Genomic DNA, 18498 nt, shown 5'->3' on the forward strand with positions numbered 1-18498 from the left:
GTCTGCTTTCATTCACTATTTTATATGAGGTGCCTAGAAAAGAGCTAATTAGCACCTAATAAATCTTCAATATGTTTGAGGGAATAAATTAAAGTTATTAATTTTGGGTGTGGGGAGATTGCTCAGTTGGTAAAATAGAAATCCGAAGACCTGATTTGGGTCCCTGCATGCTGGACATGGTGGTGCACACATGTCTGCTAAGACAGGTGGATCCCTGGGACTTTCAAATAGCTAGTTTACCTAATCAGATTCCCAAATCCCAGGAGAAACCGTCTCTTAAAAAAAGTTGGCAGCTTCTGGGGAATGACACCTTAATTCACCTCTGGCTTCCACACATATACACCCTGACAAATTAACATGCACACACCAAATTATGTTTTTTAAATTGAAGTTTGGATTAAATGCTGCAACCATGCCAAGACTTTGTACTAAACAGCCTATCAACTGTCTTTACTGAGGCATGCAAAATTAATAGCTCACCAGTAACATTTAAGAAAGTATACAGGAAGATAATTATGCTTCCATAAGGAAAACGAACTTTGAAACTGAGTGAAAAGTATTCTAAGCCATTTGTAAGTTACTTAAATCTGTTCTCAAAATTAATATCAAGCAGACTGTTGACTGTAACTAAATAATATTTAATAATTTAAGCTAATGGGTGTAAAATAGTTATTAAAACTGTATTCTTGTCCAAGAAATCTGTAAATGAAATAAAGAAATTTAAAATATAACTAAAGCCTTTTCTATACAGCTCCAGTTTACTGCTATAGTGAAGTTATAAGACCTACTTTTCCTGCTACTAGGAAATCAAATTTCCTACCTTTATAGTTTTCAAAATCATTTTCAGTTGGTATCTCAAGTGCTACAATAAGGTAAGCAAAGGTAAATCAACACCAACCTCAGCGGTGAATAAAATACCGACACGAAGCTTGCCCTCATCTCTCACAGAATCTTTTGCAAACTTACAAGTCAACTCCTCTGGCTTTCGCTTTTCTTGACAGCAGCATAATTAAGAGTCCCAAAGCAGCCATATGTGGTCCTTTATACAGGGCCTGGCAGCCTTTGAAACATACACCTTTTGAATCACAGCGCCGCACATTGTGTGACCAATAAATACTTGCTCAATGAGCTTTCCTAGTAGTGCTGTGTTTTATTTTAGCTGAGCCCACCAAATTCTGAGACTTCGGTTTAGTCACAACGGCGTGTATTTTGCAAGAAGGAGGGCAGACAGGATTAAGAATGAAGTTTTGTGACTCACGAGAGCACAGTGAATCAGCTCACTATAGAAAAGGTCATTTGATCAACAAGTGCATTGGCCTCTGTCATATCATCTATCATAACATCTAGAGAAACTTAAAAGCAATCATCACCTTTATGAGCTTTCGAATGTCCAGAAGAGATCTTTTCCTGACCTCTAATAAACTTACCTCCGTTCCGTCTACATTTTTTTCTTGTTTTCACCATCTGCTCTTTTAGGTATATATAAGCTCGTATTAAAGGGTAGAGTTGAGAAATAAGGGAGGAGGGTGCCAGAGGCATCCACAGAGCGATGCATACATAACACCAGCGAAGGAAAGCTAAACTTCATCTCCTCAAGCTGCCGGGCTACTGGGCAAAGAGTAAGGCAAGGCTGAAAGCCCGGATGACAGAATGAGAAGGAAGCCGCCAACCTGGAAGGTAAACAGGAGCGGTGGAGGCACCAGGTGGCACCCGAGCGAAACCCTGAAGACGGAGACAACTTCAACGGACGCTCTGGGGAAAGACAGCAGCAGCATGGCGAGACATAGTTTTATTTGCAAGGATGCCAATCGGGTTCCTTTCTTCCCCGGTCCTTGCTTGACTCGTTAGCCCCTGACTTACTCCACAGGGTCAGGAGGGCAGTAAAGACAAAATCTTAATACCTCGCCCCCATCGACTTCTAAAAAACAGAAAAACCTGTAGGTGAGCTGCCCCACATCCTTCTAGCACATCTGTACACATACGAATAAAATTTGAAGTTGACAACTTAATTCATTTAAAAAAAATAGTATGTTTCCTCCTGAGTAGAATCCGCTTACCTACTGGCACTTTTTACCTGAAGAACAGCCCCCTTTTACAAAAAAGAAAAAAATAGAGAAAGCTGTGTAGCGATGGAATTCCCTCTTGTCTTACAATAAGACAATACAGACAGGCCCGGTACTGTATGTCTATTCACATTTTGTACTCCAGCCTTGTCCAGTGCCTGAGTTTCAAACATAAAGAGGAAAACGTCGTCTGAAGTGCGCCGGTCCCCGGGTTCCGGTGCCCCGCGTCCGGACGGCCTCGGCTCCACCCACACCGAGACCGCCGCGCCGGAGCGCCCGGCTCCTTGCTCGCACAGCGTCGCCTACAGGCCTTAGCCCGACTATCAGGGATGAATCAAACCACGGTCAAAAAGAGAGAGAGAAAAAAAAAAGCAAATCCATCAGCGCCCGTGTATTTCCAGAAATTAATGCATCACGATCACGATTCCAAACTCAGCCAGGCTGGGAGCCTTCCCCTCCGAGCATTGTGTCCTCCGCAGAAATAACACAGACGGATAGAGTCCTGCCGCTCCAAGGACGGGAGGCGTGCGATCCATCCATCACGGCTGCGGGGACACCGTTTACAAGGCGCACCGTCGGCATCCACCGGCCGGCCGGCCGCCCGAGCTCGGCTTCCCAGGGGCTGATGGCCGCCGAGGCAGGGTGCGCAGGGCGACCTCCGCTAGCCGCCGTCCGCGGCCTGTGAGGCCCGGAGCGCTCGAGACGAGCGCGCGCGCCCCGGCTGCTCGGCCACCGCACCGGCCCAGCGCCCGGCTGCTGTCGCCTTCAGGAGCGCTCAAGCCGGGGAGAGCCGGGCCCCCAGGCTACGCCGCCCGGCAGGAGCGACACCACAGGCGGCGGCCGTCCAGGGCGGGACAAGGACGCCGAGAAGAAACGCCGCCGTCACCGTCGCCGAGGCCCCGGGTCCGCGGGAACCGATTCCTCTGAGGCCGAGCTGCGAGCCCGACTGGCGGCGACGGCGGCTGCGGCGGCGGCGGCGGTGGCGGAAGTGGAGTGGGGAAGAGGGGGTGGTTGTTAGTGTTTGGCGCCGGCGGAGGGAGTCATTCCTGCAGCTGCACTTCCGGTCGGCATTTTGTTCTGAGAGGGAGAGACGGAACGAGAGAGAGAGACACACACACAGGGCTCCTTCCCCCCCGCCTGCCCTCCCCCCCCCTCCCTCCGTCGGTACCGACTCACCCGACACCAGCCAGCCGCAGGGAGGGACGCCCCCGCCGACAGGAGGATTGGTTCCCGGGCCCGCGGCGATGCCCCCCCGGTAGCTCGGGCCCCTGCTCGGGTGTTTGTGAGTGTTTCTATGTGGGAGAAGGAGGAGGAGGAAGAAGAAGCAGCGATTTGTCTTCTCGGCTGGTCTCCCCCCGGCTCTACATGTTCCCTGCACTGAGGAGACGGAAGAGGAGCCGTAGCCACCCCCCCTCCCGGCCCGGATTATAGTCTCACGCCACAGCGGCCTCGGCCTCCGCTCGGATTCAGACGCCGATTCGCCCAGGTAAATTCCTGCTCTTTATTTCGGCGGCGGCTCCGGCGGCAGTGGCGGCGGCGGCGGAGGCGCCGGCGCCAGGTCCTCAGCGTTTCTCCTCCTCTCTTCCCCTCCCCGCCGTTTCCTCAGCGGCCCCAGGTCTCTTCCACGGGGCGAGTCGAGAGTTCGCTCCTTCTCCCGGCGGCGGGCACCCTGGGTGGCGGCGGGTTGGTTCCCCCCTCTCGCCCGGCCGGCTTGGGTGACGGGGAAACGGGGGCTCCTGCCGGGCGGCCGGGGAGGCGTAGGCCCGGCGGAGAGTGCAGGCCGCGGGCCAGCGGAATCTACTTGAGCTCGGGGATTAGGAGAGCTCCGGGCTGAGCGGAGCGACGGCTGGTCGGTGACAGGCCTCGCCCGGGAGAGGAGCCGGAGCTAGTGAGGAGGCGGAAACAATACAACTATCGGCCAATGTGCCCCGATCGTCCCCATATTTACAACTTTCCCGGTCCTGGAGTGGGGAACGTCCCAGTGAAACAAACAACCCCCCTTCTTCCCCCTGTGACCCCATGAAGGGAGGAAGTAGTTTCAGTTAGTGAAACAAACGTAAATACTCAGACCCGGCTCCGGTGGGAATGCTCTGCCAAACTTGTTTGGAGGTTGGAAAGTTAATAAAGCCTCGTTTTCTTTGTAGAAGGCTCAAACCGTCCGCATGTATATTTAATATAGAAAAAGCCATAGCGTAGTAGACGCGGCACCTCCTCGCCCGGGAGCTTTTCTGTTGTTTGACAGTGTGTGTTGCACATGGACTTTATATTCAGAGCTAAGTGTAAAGTACTTGACAGGTATACTCTGCCACTTTGGATTTGTGTGTGTTATGTAAGGATAATTTTACATGACTGTACATGAAACCCCCAGGTACTTCCTAGCCTAAGCGTGTGCAGGCTTACAAAGAATTGGAAACGTTCTGAGCTTAGGCCGAGATAAGGATGAAACCTATTTCCTTTCAAAGGATAGAAGTTAAGTTACTCTTCAGTTCTTTGGGAGGTTTTAAAACACACACAAGTAGAAGGGGCCATCCTTTCTTGTCAGGGCAGATCTTCATGAGGTCCCAGGATTGTCATTGGCTGTTTGTACCATGATGTTTGACTGTGTAATGAGCGAGGTGTCATTTTAATAGGTCAAATGTATCTGTAAATGCTGGAGACAAATACCAGTTCTGTACCTTAACAAGCTCTAGTTCACGAGGAAGGCAAATGTTGGGCGCTTGTTTGTGGCAGCTTCGGTAATGGAAGTTGGCGTGAGATGGAAATACCTTTTTTTTTTTTAATCGTCAGGCTTTACAGATTGCACAGAAAAAGAAATGTCCCTTTTGCTATTTTGTTTCTTACTCGCTGAAGGAAAACTCATTCGTTAAAAGGAAGCAGCACTTCGGTAACATCTCTTGTTGTAATAGTAATGGTTAAATTTTGTTTTAAGTGTTTTGTGTCTTAAGTTTTTATCTCTTTTGATGGAATAAGTAACTTTTCTGCTGGTTACTTTTGAGTTTAACATTCTGCTTTAAAAAATTGTTCCCCACTTCCTGCAAACGTATGGATACACGTTAAAAAGAGTGAAGTTAATATAGCTGTCACGTACTAGGCATGTTTTTAATGCTATAAATCCGTGTAGTAGTCAGTAGCGTGTCCGTGATTTGTATTGGTCGGGGAGCAGTTTGAATTTTAAAAAGCCTGAAGCTCCTGCTGAGCCCCAATCCCGGCCTCCCTCCCTCCCACTAATCTCCCATTCCTGTCTTTGTGCTGCCTGCTCCTGTTCGACTCTGTTTGCTACGGGGCCTCTGGCCTACGGGGGTGAGGGGGGTGCTGGTAGGGGGTGTGCCAGGAGGGACTGCCTAAATGAGGAAGACTTCCCGGCTTGAGAAAGCAGAGGGTTTGGTGTTTGGGGGCGGGGGCATGTAAAGGGTTGGGCAAAGGCGTCATTAAAAATTTTTGAAAGGCCCTGTGATTATCTTTTCAACTTTTGATTAAAAAGGAACGGTGTGTCAAGAAATGAACCTATTTCATGAAAGATAATGGGGAAAAGAGTACTTCTTGCTTAGTTTTCATAAACAGGGCAACTTTATTTAGTTTTATAAGTTCCAAGGAGCCTTATGCAGATGTTTGAATCAGTCTACTAGATATCAGTGTGATTGACATATTTTTTTCTTAAATCTTTGCAGTTAGATTACAGCTAGTCCCTTCTTCTCATCTTATTATTCCAGTTCTACATCTTTTGTAATTTGTAAGTAATGTTCAGTTAGTGATGCTTTCATTAGAGCTTGTAAACACTTCTTTAAAGTTACTTGGAAATACTTTTGTTTGGCTCAGATATAGATTGTTTTTAAGGGAGAAAATTTAATTCTTGAACTTTCTATTCTGGGTAATTTAGTTGGAGATAACAATTTACGTTTCATGAAGGATTATGGGTAATCTATTGGAAGTCACCTGCATTGGTTAAGATGTTCACCAATGACAAATCTCTTGCTCCTCTTTCTCTGTTTAATTCAGTGAAAATATAACAACCACCAAACATTCCAGTAATTTTATCATTCTGGTTACAGTATTTGGAGAAATATTCTTATTGAACAGGCGTGTTCCTAATATCCTAACATCAACTCCATGGCTTTCCATTTTTGAGTATGCAGTTACCAATATAACTTGGAAAGAAAAACAACTTTAATGTAAATAATGAAAATCTAGTAAACCAAAGTTGAAATTAAATACATAATTACTCTCAGCATTTTAAGAAGTGTGTTTGGGGTGCTTTGTAAGGTCACTCATCCCATTTTTTTTACTGAAGATATTTGAATGTACTTTTGAACCTGTGCTAAAAATTATTTTACTGCTGCCTATATTTTAGAAAAAAAAGAGTGGTGTATTTGAAGAAAGATTAAGGCTTTCAGTAGGGATGAAAATGAAGATTTTTACTATGGTAGTAAAAAGTTTTGGTTCTGCATAGTGATTGTTACTAAGATTTTAAAACATGAGCAGAGCTATACCAATTGATGTGCAAAAGCTTTTTTATTTCAGCCATACTACTGAACTCAAAAGTGTACTTTTAAGGCTTTCTAAATGAATTTCTTATTTAATTTTTATACTGATCTGTCATCAGACTGTCATAGAAACATATGACATGTCTGTATTAGATTTTGACATAGCCTATTATACTTTTACTTTCTCAGAATAAGACATAACAAAATTAAGTAAAGACTAACTTTGAGTTTTTTATAGTGTTATTTATCTCTCTTGCTTATTAAGAAAAGCATAATTTGAAAATACTTCTAAAATTTTAGACTATATTTCACTTTTCTGTTGAGTTATTGGGAGATCTGGAGGTAAATTCCTTTGAGAGAAATGTAGTTTCTGTTCATCAAGGTACTAACTAGGTACTTTTAAAGAAGCCTAATTAATTATTAAGCTTGAAAATGCTTATTTTAATATTCTAAGCATACTAAGTTTGTTTTGATGGTGATTTATGCTCTTAAAAACTTTAGAGATAATTTTAAAATATACTATTTCCAATAGTTATCTTTTGTAATAATATTTTGTGTTTTTAGAATTTTTCAATCTGACCTGAATTCATTTATAGACATTCTTATGTTCATCTGAGAAAAATGACTGGTGTGATTATTTTTTAATAGAAAACTTCACACGGAGACCAAGTGATTTATACACACACACAATGAATGAGTTAAAGGAATTTCCTATTAATATCTTTTATTAGATTATGTTTCTCTAAAACATGTCTGCACTCTGGTCTTCGAGTCACATATTTCATAGTGGCACTACTACATCATTTTTTTACTTTTTTGAATTATCCATGTTCAAAATAATCCCTCCCCCCCTTTTTAATTTTAAAAGAGATGGTATCTGTTTTTCCTGCTGGTTGTATTTTTTTGGTGTGAACATACTACTTTGCCATACATTGGTGTGTATGTTTAAACTGCTGGTTTTATTTTCTTATGCACCTACTATGGATTTTAAACAATATGTAACATTTCCTGAGTTGTTTGGGTTTATTTTTAAAAACGACTATAGTGGAGTTTTAGTGTTTACTTGATTTTCGCACTTTAAAAACCCATTTCTTTCTTCTTAAAGCCATCATTCCCATTTTAAAGCATATTTTGTATGATTAGACTTTTTTCTCTAAGGAAATTAATTAATAAAAGTGATTTTAGATATTTGTAATATGTATAATTTTGTTTGGGGTAAAAACCTAGGGTTAATTTTAATGAGTTGAGTTTTATGAGATTGCATTATCCTTTTTAGGCCCAAAGTGATATTTAGAAAGGTTATTTAATAACAAGAGTATTGCCAACTAACAATTTTCCTATAAGATTTTTGATTGCCTATTATTTGTCAGGAATTGTGTTAAGTGTGTCCCCCATAATATTGTTTAATTCTAAAAAGTATGTAAAGAAGAAGCAGTTATTCACAACTTAAAGAAACTGAAGTTAGGAACCTGTACGAGATTGCCATAGCTATATAGTTTACAAATAATTGCCTTGACATACATTTGTTTTCTGAGGTTTAAGCTTCTACATCTTTAGTTTGTAAAAATCTTGTATTTCTTTGATTTCTCAGTTGACTCAACATTCACAAGCTATATAGTTGAAGATAGATGGAATGGAATTTGTGTCCTGTACACATGCTACTTTTGAAATAGGGCTTTAACTAGCTTTTTAATTTTGTTAAGTGGTCTGTATATTTTTTACTTAAGTTTTTTTTTTTTATATTGGGTTGGAATTGTCATAGTATCTATTTTCAGAAAGGGAAAAAATAGCATTAGAGTTACTTCATTCTTAAAAATGTAAATGACCAACTAACTGTAGTATAGAAGATAAATCTATACATTAATATGACTAACTTTTTTTTTTAAAAAAAAACAGCATTTATGTGGTTGTCAATGTCGATCCTTTCAAAATCGCCCACTTAATTGTGTACTTGTTCCAAAGCTGTTGTCATTACCTAAGTTTGTGGGAATTTTGCCTTGTTTGTCTTGCTTTGTTATAAGCATAGTCTCATTAGGAAGCTCTCAAAGATCCACCTACCTCTATCTTTGAGTACTGGGGTTAAGGTGTGCACCAGTATAGCCATGGGGAACCCTTTTTCTACTACTCAGCAAAGCATTTGAAACACCAAATTCTCCTTTTTATGTTCCCCCATTTTTAGTCCTTTTTAATTTTTTTTTCACTTTCCTGTCAAGACAATGTTTTCACTATATAGTCTGCCTGGGATTCCCTGTATAGAGCAAGCTGATTTTCCTGCTTCTGCCTCTTCAGTTCTAGAATAAAGGCGTGTACCACCACACCCAGCACTGAAGTAGGCTATTAAAAAAAATCATTATGATGACTTTTTATTTTCAGGAGGTGGATTTGAGTTAAATACAGTAAGGAAATAAAATTAATCTTTTTCAGTCAGGTGTTATACCTTTTGATTTGTGGTACTTGGTTTTGTTCTGTTTTTGTTGTTGTTGTTGTTGGTGGTGGTGGTGGTGGTGTGTGTGTGAGAGAGAGACAGACAGACAGAGAGACAGACAGAGGAAGAGAAGAGGAGGCAGGGTCTCACTGTGTACACTTGGCTGGACTAGAATGTACTGTGTACACCAGACTGGCTTGGATCCTCTTGCCTCTTCCCACAAGTGCTGAGATCATAGGTTTGCTCTACCACACCTGGTAGAAATATTGAATGGTTTTCATGTACCAGAAAACTCCTCTGGAATCTTTACATTGTCTCAGTTCCCTGAAGTTGACATATTATAAAATTAACTTCTAGGATGACTAAGTGCCTAGCTCAAGGTCACAGGATAAAGTGTGAAAAGTAGAAAAAGCATTCCTGATACTGTGTATCATTTTAAAACTATCCAGTTATTTAGTGAAGCTGTAGTATTCTTGTTTTACAAACATGGAAACAAACTTATCATGTTTAAAAAACTTGTTCTAGTGGCAAGCCTTAAGGAGATTCCAAGCCAAATATTTTTAATTCTAGAACACTTCTATTTCTTGCTTTCTTCCATCTTGCTTCTTCAAAGTTTACAGTTGTTTATGTGTATGGATGCTTTGTCTGCGTGCATGTCTATGCATCATGTGCATTTCTGGTTTCCATAGAAGAAGGTATTGCATCCCCTGAAATTGAAGTTTCAGCCTGTTGCAGGCTGTTAGTTACATGGGTGCTGGGACTTGAACCTGGGTTTGGTGGAAGAGCTAAGTAGTGCTCTTAACCGCTGAGCCGTCTCTCGAGCCTGAAAATGTATACTATAGTTTTTAATGAAAAGAGTGGGCTTGGTTATAAAGTAAGCATTTTTTTTCTTGTATAACTTATAAAGAAAGCCTCAAAATAATTTGTGTATGTACTGTTTGGGTTCTGATCCAGGGCCCTGTCATACTCAGCATGTGCTCTTATCACTGAACTATATCTCTAGCCTCCTCAAAAGAGAAGAGTTAAGTTTTGATAAGCTATAGCTTACTTGTTACTAGATAATAGTCTTTAAAATACTTTTTTACTATCCATTATGCATACTTGTATATATACATATGTATTTAAATAGGGTATTGATTTTTAAATATGTAAACCATATAATTAAAATATGTGTAGACTAGCTCTTGAAAATGTCAGCTATTTTATTTTCATGACTTTGTTGCAGTTTTTAATTACTCTAGGAAAATAATAAGTATCAATTTTTCCAAGAATGTTTTGCTAACTTGTATCAAGCATCATTTAACATGGATACATTAAATTTTAAAGTTACCTTTTTATTTATAGTTGCCTTTTATCAGAAAGGAAGCACTTGAAATATGCAGAAATTAATCTATTAAAAAATGTATCTGTTTTTACTTCTTTTGAGAAATACCAAAACTGTGAGAAAATTTGAAATCCTGATTTCCTTTTTGATACTGCTATATTTAGGTTATTTATTTTCTCCATTCCAAAGAATCATGTTGTCTTAAACAGGTGAAATACATACTTGTTTGTATGTGACTGTTACTTAAAAAAAAAAAATGTATTCTTCCAGATACTTTAAATGTAACTATTTCTAAAGCAGTACTAAAAGTCAGGACGTGGTTTATCTTAAAAATGTTTATGGTATTTGTTATTTTCAAAACAAAAAATGCCCTTAAATTATTCATACCAAGGAAATATATCACAAAGTTACCCCACACTGCTGCTTTAAACCCTTTAAGAATTTTAAAGCTGGGCTTCTTAAACTTTTTCCACAAGACATTATTATGTAACCCTGGGATATATAAGCATGTAAATCAAATATTTACTGATGATAAATTGTAAACATTGGGGCTGGAGAGATGGCTCAGCAGTTCAGAAGTACACTGGCTGCTCTTCTAGAGGTCTTGGATTCGATTCCCAGCACCTATATGGCAGCCAACAACCATCTGTAACTAGTCCCAGGTGGTCTAACACCCTCTTTTGGCCTGTGTGGGCACTGCAAACATGTGGTGCACAGACATAAATGCAGGCAAATGCCTACACACAGAAAATAAGTAACTTTAAAAATAACAACAAAACAAAACGAAATTTATTTTTAAACAATTCTTTGGGATATATACTATTTTCCTACCCATTAAAGACTAAAGCAAATTTGCATGCTAAAGTGATGTATATCATTCTTGTTTTTTTACAGAAGGGATTAAATCTTCCTTGAATATTTGATATACAGGATGTAATGTCTTCAGACTTGTATTTTTTGTTTTGTTTTTATTCTAAAGACAAAGTCTTGCTATGTATTTCTGGCTGAGCTGGGATTTATTATGTAGACCGGGCTGGCCTAAAACTCAATGAGCTTTGCCTGTCTCTGTCTGCCTCTGCCTCTGGAGCGCTGTTATTAAAGCAGTACATCACCACACACAAATCTCTTCAGCTTTTTAAAGAGTTGATCAATATTTTGATAATCATACACACCAAGAACACCACCTTACGTAAATAATTAGTACAGAATGGTAAAAGTATGGATAGGGTCAGTTGTTGGAAATTTGTCCCTTTTTCAATGACAAAAATTGTATAATGACTGGTTACAAAATTCAAGGTAGCAACTCAAATAGTAATTTTTAAGATATAATCCAAAGAAAAACTAATTTGGTACATACAATCTGAGAAATATGGTTTGAAAGTATTAGAAGTCTTGTTTTTTATGGTCAAACCATTATTTTTCTATACTTAATATGTACTCAAAACACTGCAGCTTTTAGAATATGTTATTCTGGAACAATGTGGTGTGATGACATGCACAGTGCAAAAAGTTTGTGCTGCATTGACTCAATGACACAGGTGAGCACTGCAGGAAAATCCTCTGCTGTCATCCGCATGTGGCTTTGAATTCAATTTTGGTTGCTGTGTAGACAGAAACCTTTTTTGTTGCTAAATTCTTCACAGCACTGTATTTAGTTCACTGACTTCTTATGGAGCTGCAAGGAGCTACTGAAAACATTTTTTTTTTTTTTTTTAATTTTCGAGACAGGGTTTCTCTGTAGCTTTTTTGGTTCCGGTCCTGGAACTAGCTCTTGTATGCCAGGCTGGCCTTAAACTCACAGAGATCCGCCTACCTCTGCCTCCCAAGTGCTGGGATTAAAAGCATGCGCCCCCACCGCCCGGCTTGAAAACATTTTTGACTTGCCCTTTATCTGATAGTATTATGGTTTGCCAGTTTCAACTAAAGAAATTGATCATCTAGGTATAGGCTTTGTATATGGAGTTCAGCTTTTCTGTAGTAATCTGAGTGGCGGGGCTGCGTCCCCAGCACCCCAGCCGCCTGCTAGCTTATGCCTCGAAATAATTACACAGACACTGTATTCTTTTAAACACTGCTTGGCCCATTATATCTAGCCTCTTCTCTGCTAACTCTCACACCTGGACTAGCCCATTTCTAATAAAGTGTGTAGCACCAAGGTGCGCTTACCGGGAAGATTCTAGCCTACGTGAATCCTGGGCCGGAGCTTGATCTTGTCTGCCTCAGAGAGCTATCGCGTCTGCCCGGGAGAGGGGAGCATGGCGTCTCTGCTCCAGAGTGCAGAGCTGTTGAGTCTGAGCTCACTTCCTCTTCTGTGAGTAGCAATGGCAAGTTTTTTTAGTCAGTTTCAAAATACTGTTTTCTTGACTGCAGGTATGTACTTGAGCCTTCTTGCCTCTGGGATAAGAACTTTTTATTTACATGCATCCCTAGTACTACATGAATAATATAACTTGCATAATAAAAATGATAGAATTCCTTTCTCAGCTCTCAGGACTGTGTAGTATAAGAAACATCCCCCCCCCTTTGGTTCTAGTCCTTTGGACTACATAGTGGAAGTACTTTAGTAGGTTTTATTTTAAGAAAGTAGTTATCTCATTACTTTGTTTTAATCTTAACATACTTTTAAAGTTTTCTTTGCTAACTCAGATATTATATGTAATGATATTAGGTTGTGGTGAGAAATGCATTACTGCATATAAAAATGCTTCTCAACTGAAATGGTTATTTGATAGCTGCATTAAAAAATTAAGGTAGATTTACTGAGATAATTTATGCCATAAAAGTCATTGTTGGGTCCAGTTCAGTTAAGTGAGTTTTGGTGGAACATTAATTAAATCTTGTCACCTACTACTACCATGGGCAAAGTATTTTTATTCTCTTAAAAGTATCCGTGTGTCCCTTTGTGTATAGTTTCCTAACTCTATCCCAGTCCTTAGCAGTATGTCTGATTTTGTTCTTATAGCTTTGACCTTTTCTAGAATACCATATAAATGGAATCATATGGTACATAAAACATTACATGTCTTGTTTCTTTCACTTAGCAAAAGGCTTTTGGGATTCATTCATGTTTCTGTGTATCAATAGTTTATTGGTGAGTGAATTTTGAAGTTAGGTTTAATGTACTCTTTGATGGCTTTCTTATGAAAGTATTATCAAAAACTAATACTTGAAACTGTGCGTAGTTTTCTCAGAGCTTAGTGGCTTTATTATTAAATGTTGTACTTTTGCGGTTTTTACCCATTACCTCCTCGAATCTAGTATAATTGGCATTATTATTAAATGGCATATATTAGTACATGCTGTTAGATCAAATACTTTACCAAGTAGGTGAAGTAGACATTACTCTTACTCATCATAGGGGAAATAATTAACGTTATGTATTTGAAACTTTTAGCATGTGGATTTTAGAACAAGAAATTAGGGATGGTGTAGTAATTAACTAAAACTGAATTTACTGTTTTGTTTGTTTTTAAAAGACATATTTATGTATTTATTTTGTAAGTGTTTGCTTGCATGTATGTGTACTGGGTGCATGCCTGGTGCAAGTAGAGTCCCGAAGAGGACACTGGATATCCTATAACTGAAGTGATGTGAAGTTGTGAGCTGCCATGTGGCTACTGGGAATCAAACCCAGGTCCTCTACAAGAGCAGCTGGTGCTCTTAACCCCTGAGCCATCTCTTTGTTTAGCCATCAAAACAAATTGGTTTGTTTTGAGACAGGGTTGTTAGTTAACTGTGATGTTCTGGCTGACTTGGACTTCAGTATGTAACCCATGCTGACCTCAAACTGAAGCAATCCTCCTGCCTCACTTCCCAAGGCACTTACAGGCACTACCCACCACACTGATAGTTTACATTTTATTTAAGTTTAAATGCATGATAAAAATAAAGCATATATGACAGTGAGGAAAATCTGTAGTCTTTCTGTAAAGACTAAAGTTGGAGAAATGGTGTTGTTTACTGAAAAATGGAGGCAGATAATGGAAAAAGTTATTCAAGTTGTTCTTTGCTTATTTTATTTGACCTCTCCATCCCAACTCTAGTTTTGAAATAGGTTCCTTTTGGGGGGTTAGGAATCCTTTGTGTGTGTGTGTGTGTGTGTGTGTGTGTGTGTGTGTCTTTCTCCTCTATTTAAAGAAAAAAAAAGATTTCTGTTTATGTGTATTTGTGGATATATACATGTGTGTGCAGGTTTCACAGAGGCCAGAAGAGGAGCTGGAGTTATAGGCAGTTGTGAGTCTTCAAATGTGAGTGCTGGGAACCAAACTCAGACCCTCTACAAAAACAGCAAGTGCTCTTAGCTGCTGAGCCATGTCTCTAGCTTCTGCCCTCCCAATTTTAGACATGTGTGTGTATGAGAGACAGAGACAGATACAGACAGACGGACAGACAGAGGCTGACTGACTGTGTAGTTCAGGCTGATCTTGAGCTCAGATCCACCTGTTCCAGGCTCCCTGGTTGATAAAATTGTAGGTTTATGCCCCTACTCCACACACTTTTGGAATCTGTGGCTAAAGAGTTCTTGGGACTGAGAAGATGGCTCATTCAGTAAAGTGCTTGTCGTTCAAGCTTGAGAACCTTGACCAATCACATTTGTCTGTAATTTCAACACTGGGAAGGCTGGAACTCACTGGCTAGCCAGCTCAGTAAACTCAGTGAGTTCAAGGTTAGTGAGAGACCCTATCTCAAATGTAAAGTGGAAAGCTACTGAAGAAGATACCATCATCTTCAAACTCTGGCTTCATTGTGCATGTCTATGCACATGTATACACACATACATAAGCAGGTACACAGATACACACACACGCGTGCGTGTGCGAGTTTGTCCTCTGCCTACCTCTTTAAATATTGTTATTCCCAAGATAATCCTTCAACCTTGGTTCACAAGATTTATTGTACACTACCTATATATTGATGACTCACAAATTTATTTCTTGATTCTGGCCATTCTGACTGGGGTGAGATGTAACCTTAAAGTAAGTTTTAGCTTAATTTCTCTAATGTTATACAACACTTTAAAGTGTTTATTAGCAATTTATATTTTTTTGTGAATTCTCTATTTAGGTATATATCCCATTTTTTATTGGTTTATTCCAATATGCATTTTTAAAAGACAAATTGATAGGCTTCAGCCTAAATGATCTACATAATCCATCTGTGCATATTAGGAACTGGAAGGTATTGGTGGTTAAAGGAAGTATTTCTTATAGCTTTAAATTTTACCTAATTATTCATGGTTCTTAGTGTTTGTCAGTGTTCCTTGTACTGCCCTCTGTCTTCAGATGTAGTAGTCCCAAAACTGGAATTTCAAATGGCTCAATTCTAATAAACTTCTCTAGGGTGAACTTCAGTGCCTGGATCTCTACTGTGCTAACTGATTGTGTTCTTACCTATAGTAATCATATGCTTTAAATGAACTTGATATTTTTAATCTAAAGGTATTTTCATGTTTTTAATAAAATATTTGTAGTAGTTCAGCCGGGCGGTGGTGGCGCACGCCTTTAATCCCAGCACTCGGCAGGCGGATCTTGTGAGTTCGAGACCAGCCTGGTCTACAAGAGCTAGTTCCAGTATAGGCTCCAAAACCACAGAGAAACCCTGTCTCAAAAAAAAAAAAAAAAGAAAGAAAGAAAGAAAAAAGAAAAGAAAAAAAATATTTGTAGTAGTTCAGAAACTCTCCCTTCCCTGAGTTTTGTTACAAGCCAGGACTGTGTATAGTGTTCTGGTATGTCAGATGAGGCTCAATTATAAATTTGCTGCTGAATTGTAACTTTTTCAAAAATATTAACGTTGACAATTTCTCAAGGTGTTTGGCTTTTCATTTTAGAAGAAATTTGAGAATTCCTTATGCTATTTTGAAAAAAAAGGGAACTTTAGAGATTAAAATTTTATTTTCCTAGTAAATTATTTTAATAATAGGACACGTAACATATATTTATGTAGTATAAAGATACATACATACATTGCTTTTTAAGAACATATCTTACTTTCTTAGTTTTTATGTTTTATTCATACATAGTATTTCAGATGTTGCCTATTAATTTGTTATAAGTAAGCCATAACTTTTCATTCTACTATTGGATATTTTATTTGCTTTTACTTTTTTCTTTATAAATGTTGAGGCAGAGAACATCTTTATCTGTACAATTTGGGATTGGGGTGAGTCCCATTTTCAGGCTTTTTTCTTCATTATAGGGTAGAATCCGGTGAACACAAAGTTAAGAGGTTTGAACATTTTATGGCTCTTTATATGTAGTTCCAATAAATAGTTTGCCCTGCCATAATCTATTTTCCTTGGTGTCTTGATTTATTAAGAAAAATAGTTTTATTGTTCATGAAGAATGCTCTGATTCTATTAAGATTATTTTTAGGTCACTTAAACTTTTATCTCCCCCCAATATTGTGTCTGTTTTCAGTATTAAATTTTTTGATTGTAAAATTTGTGGCTTTTCAAACCATATGCATCATTTGGAGATATGCAGTGAAATTTGTGTAAGATCTGTCCTAGTTACTGGCCGAGCAGCACATGTGCCAGTTACTAAGCCAAGCTCATGTCTTCTGAAAGTTGTCACAGGCCTGAGGAGTCAGTGGACTAGTAAAGCAAGACAAATTGAAAGAGTTAGATTCAAAAATAAAAGTGCTAATTGGTAAGAATGTAGTTGATTTTTAAGGGATAATCTTTTATTTGCCTAAATTCAGAATTGTAATATAATGGACACAAAAATCAATTTCTAGATAAGACCTATTACTTAGTATTTTTATTTTTAATTTCAAAATTATACCTTTATTTAGTGCATACATGGACATGTATGTGTTTGGGAACATTTACTATGGCGTGTATGTGTGACCAACTCATAGGAGTTCATTCTCTCAGTCTGTGGGTCCCAGATCTTTAATTTAGGTGGCCAGACTTGGTGATCTTACCAAGCCATGTTACTTGGTCTTAATTTTTGAAGTACAGAACCTTTAGTGTGATATGTGCATGACTCTGATCTAGTTTTTATTCTTCTGGTCATCAAATATTAGGTGTGTTTTCTTTTATCAACTCAGAAACTGCAGGCATTGGAAATAGTGAGCCAAAGGCCTTCACCCTACCCTCCAAGATCTTCGAGTCTAATAAGGCTTATAGATAGATGGGCAATGATCTTTGTGTAGCTGCTGTGGCGCCGTGATAAAGATGAACAGAGAAAGTACAGTAGGAACATGGGGCGGGGGAGGGAGGGAGAGACTGTTAGTGTCATAGGAAGTCAGTCAGGAGAGCCTTTCCAGGAGAGATGGCATGTAATCCGTAAGCTTTAGTCACACTTGTGAGCCTGGAGCAATAGTTAGGTTTTGGAAACCATGGATGACAAAGGCTTGGAAAAGTGGTGACAGAAAGATGTAAAGCCACCAAAAGGGCAGGACGCAGATTGTGGAGAAACGTGTATGACCTGGGTAAAGTGCTTACTGCTAAGTTCACATTCTCCACATAGACTTAAAAGTTAGTAACAATGGTGTGCACCTATTACCTCATCACTGAGGGTAGGAACAGGTGGATCCTGACCCTGGCAGCTCACTGACCAACCGGTTTAGCTGAATCAACAAGCTCCAGGTTTAATGAGAAACCTGCCTCAAAGAAAAGGTGGAGCCTGATAGAGGAACCTCAGCCCCCCACTTGTGTCTGCCTGGGTGAGGCGCTCCCCACACACATACACATGTATTTCTATGAATAGTGTGTTTTGCATTTAAGGTAACAGGGATTGGGAAGTTATTAGGTCACCAGTTACAGTTTTTATTCTTTAAATCTTGATTAGTAGTGAGAAGAAAGGATGTCATGGAGGCTAATGAGAATGATGAGTGTTCAGTTAAGATTCTGAGAATGTAGAGAAGAAAGCTCTTAACAGGTATTAAGTCATTCAGTGATCATGTGTAGGAAGAGTGGGTAATGGAGAATAAAAGCAGTTAATATGCCTTCTTAATTTCCAAGTTTCATACATGTGGACCTTGGAGTTTGAGATGTAAGTTCAATCAGTTTTGACTGTCTGTGAATAAAAAATGTAGTTTATCAAAGTATGTATCACTTTACATATTCTGGAGGGAATGTATTTTGAAAAATTTAATGGCTTGACCAAATGTGGATATGAATGACTATTTGAAAATTAATTTTTATGCTGACCTGGAAGATCTTTCCAGTCTTCATATAATTTTAAAAGCATATGGTAGGCT

The 18498-nt window shown here is 39.4% G+C and overlaps 1 protein-coding gene and 1 long non-coding RNA gene across 3 annotated transcripts in view; one reads left to right on the forward strand and one right to left on the reverse strand.

Annotated features, from left to right (window-relative positions):
- The window catches only part of LOC121432876, a 29065-nt gene extending 25004 nt beyond the window's left edge, over positions 1 to 4061 (reverse strand). The window contains exons 1-2 of the long non-coding RNA XR_005972245.1: positions 3501 to 4061; positions 1428 to 3355 (exon numbers count right to left, since the gene is read on the reverse strand). This is a non-coding gene — a long non-coding RNA (uncharacterized LOC121432876). The remainder of the gene's footprint in view (positions 1 to 1427; positions 3356 to 3500) is intronic.
- Positions 3419 to 18498, forward strand: part of Nipbl (NIPBL cohesin loading factor) — a 158828-nt gene continuing 143748 nt past the window's right edge. For both annotated transcript variants that reach the window (XM_041631035.1, XM_041631036.1), the window contains exon 1: positions 3419 to 3549. The gene's annotated coding sequence lies outside the window, so the exon portion shown is untranslated. The remainder of the gene's footprint in view (positions 3550 to 18498) is intronic.

Source organism: Microtus oregoni, unplaced genomic scaffold, assembly GCF_018167655.1.
Source record: "Microtus oregoni isolate MIOR12 unplaced genomic scaffold, Mior012 000036F_ref0000092, whole genome shotgun sequence".
Taxonomy (NCBI): Eukaryota; Metazoa; Chordata; class Mammalia; order Rodentia; family Cricetidae; genus Microtus; species Microtus oregoni.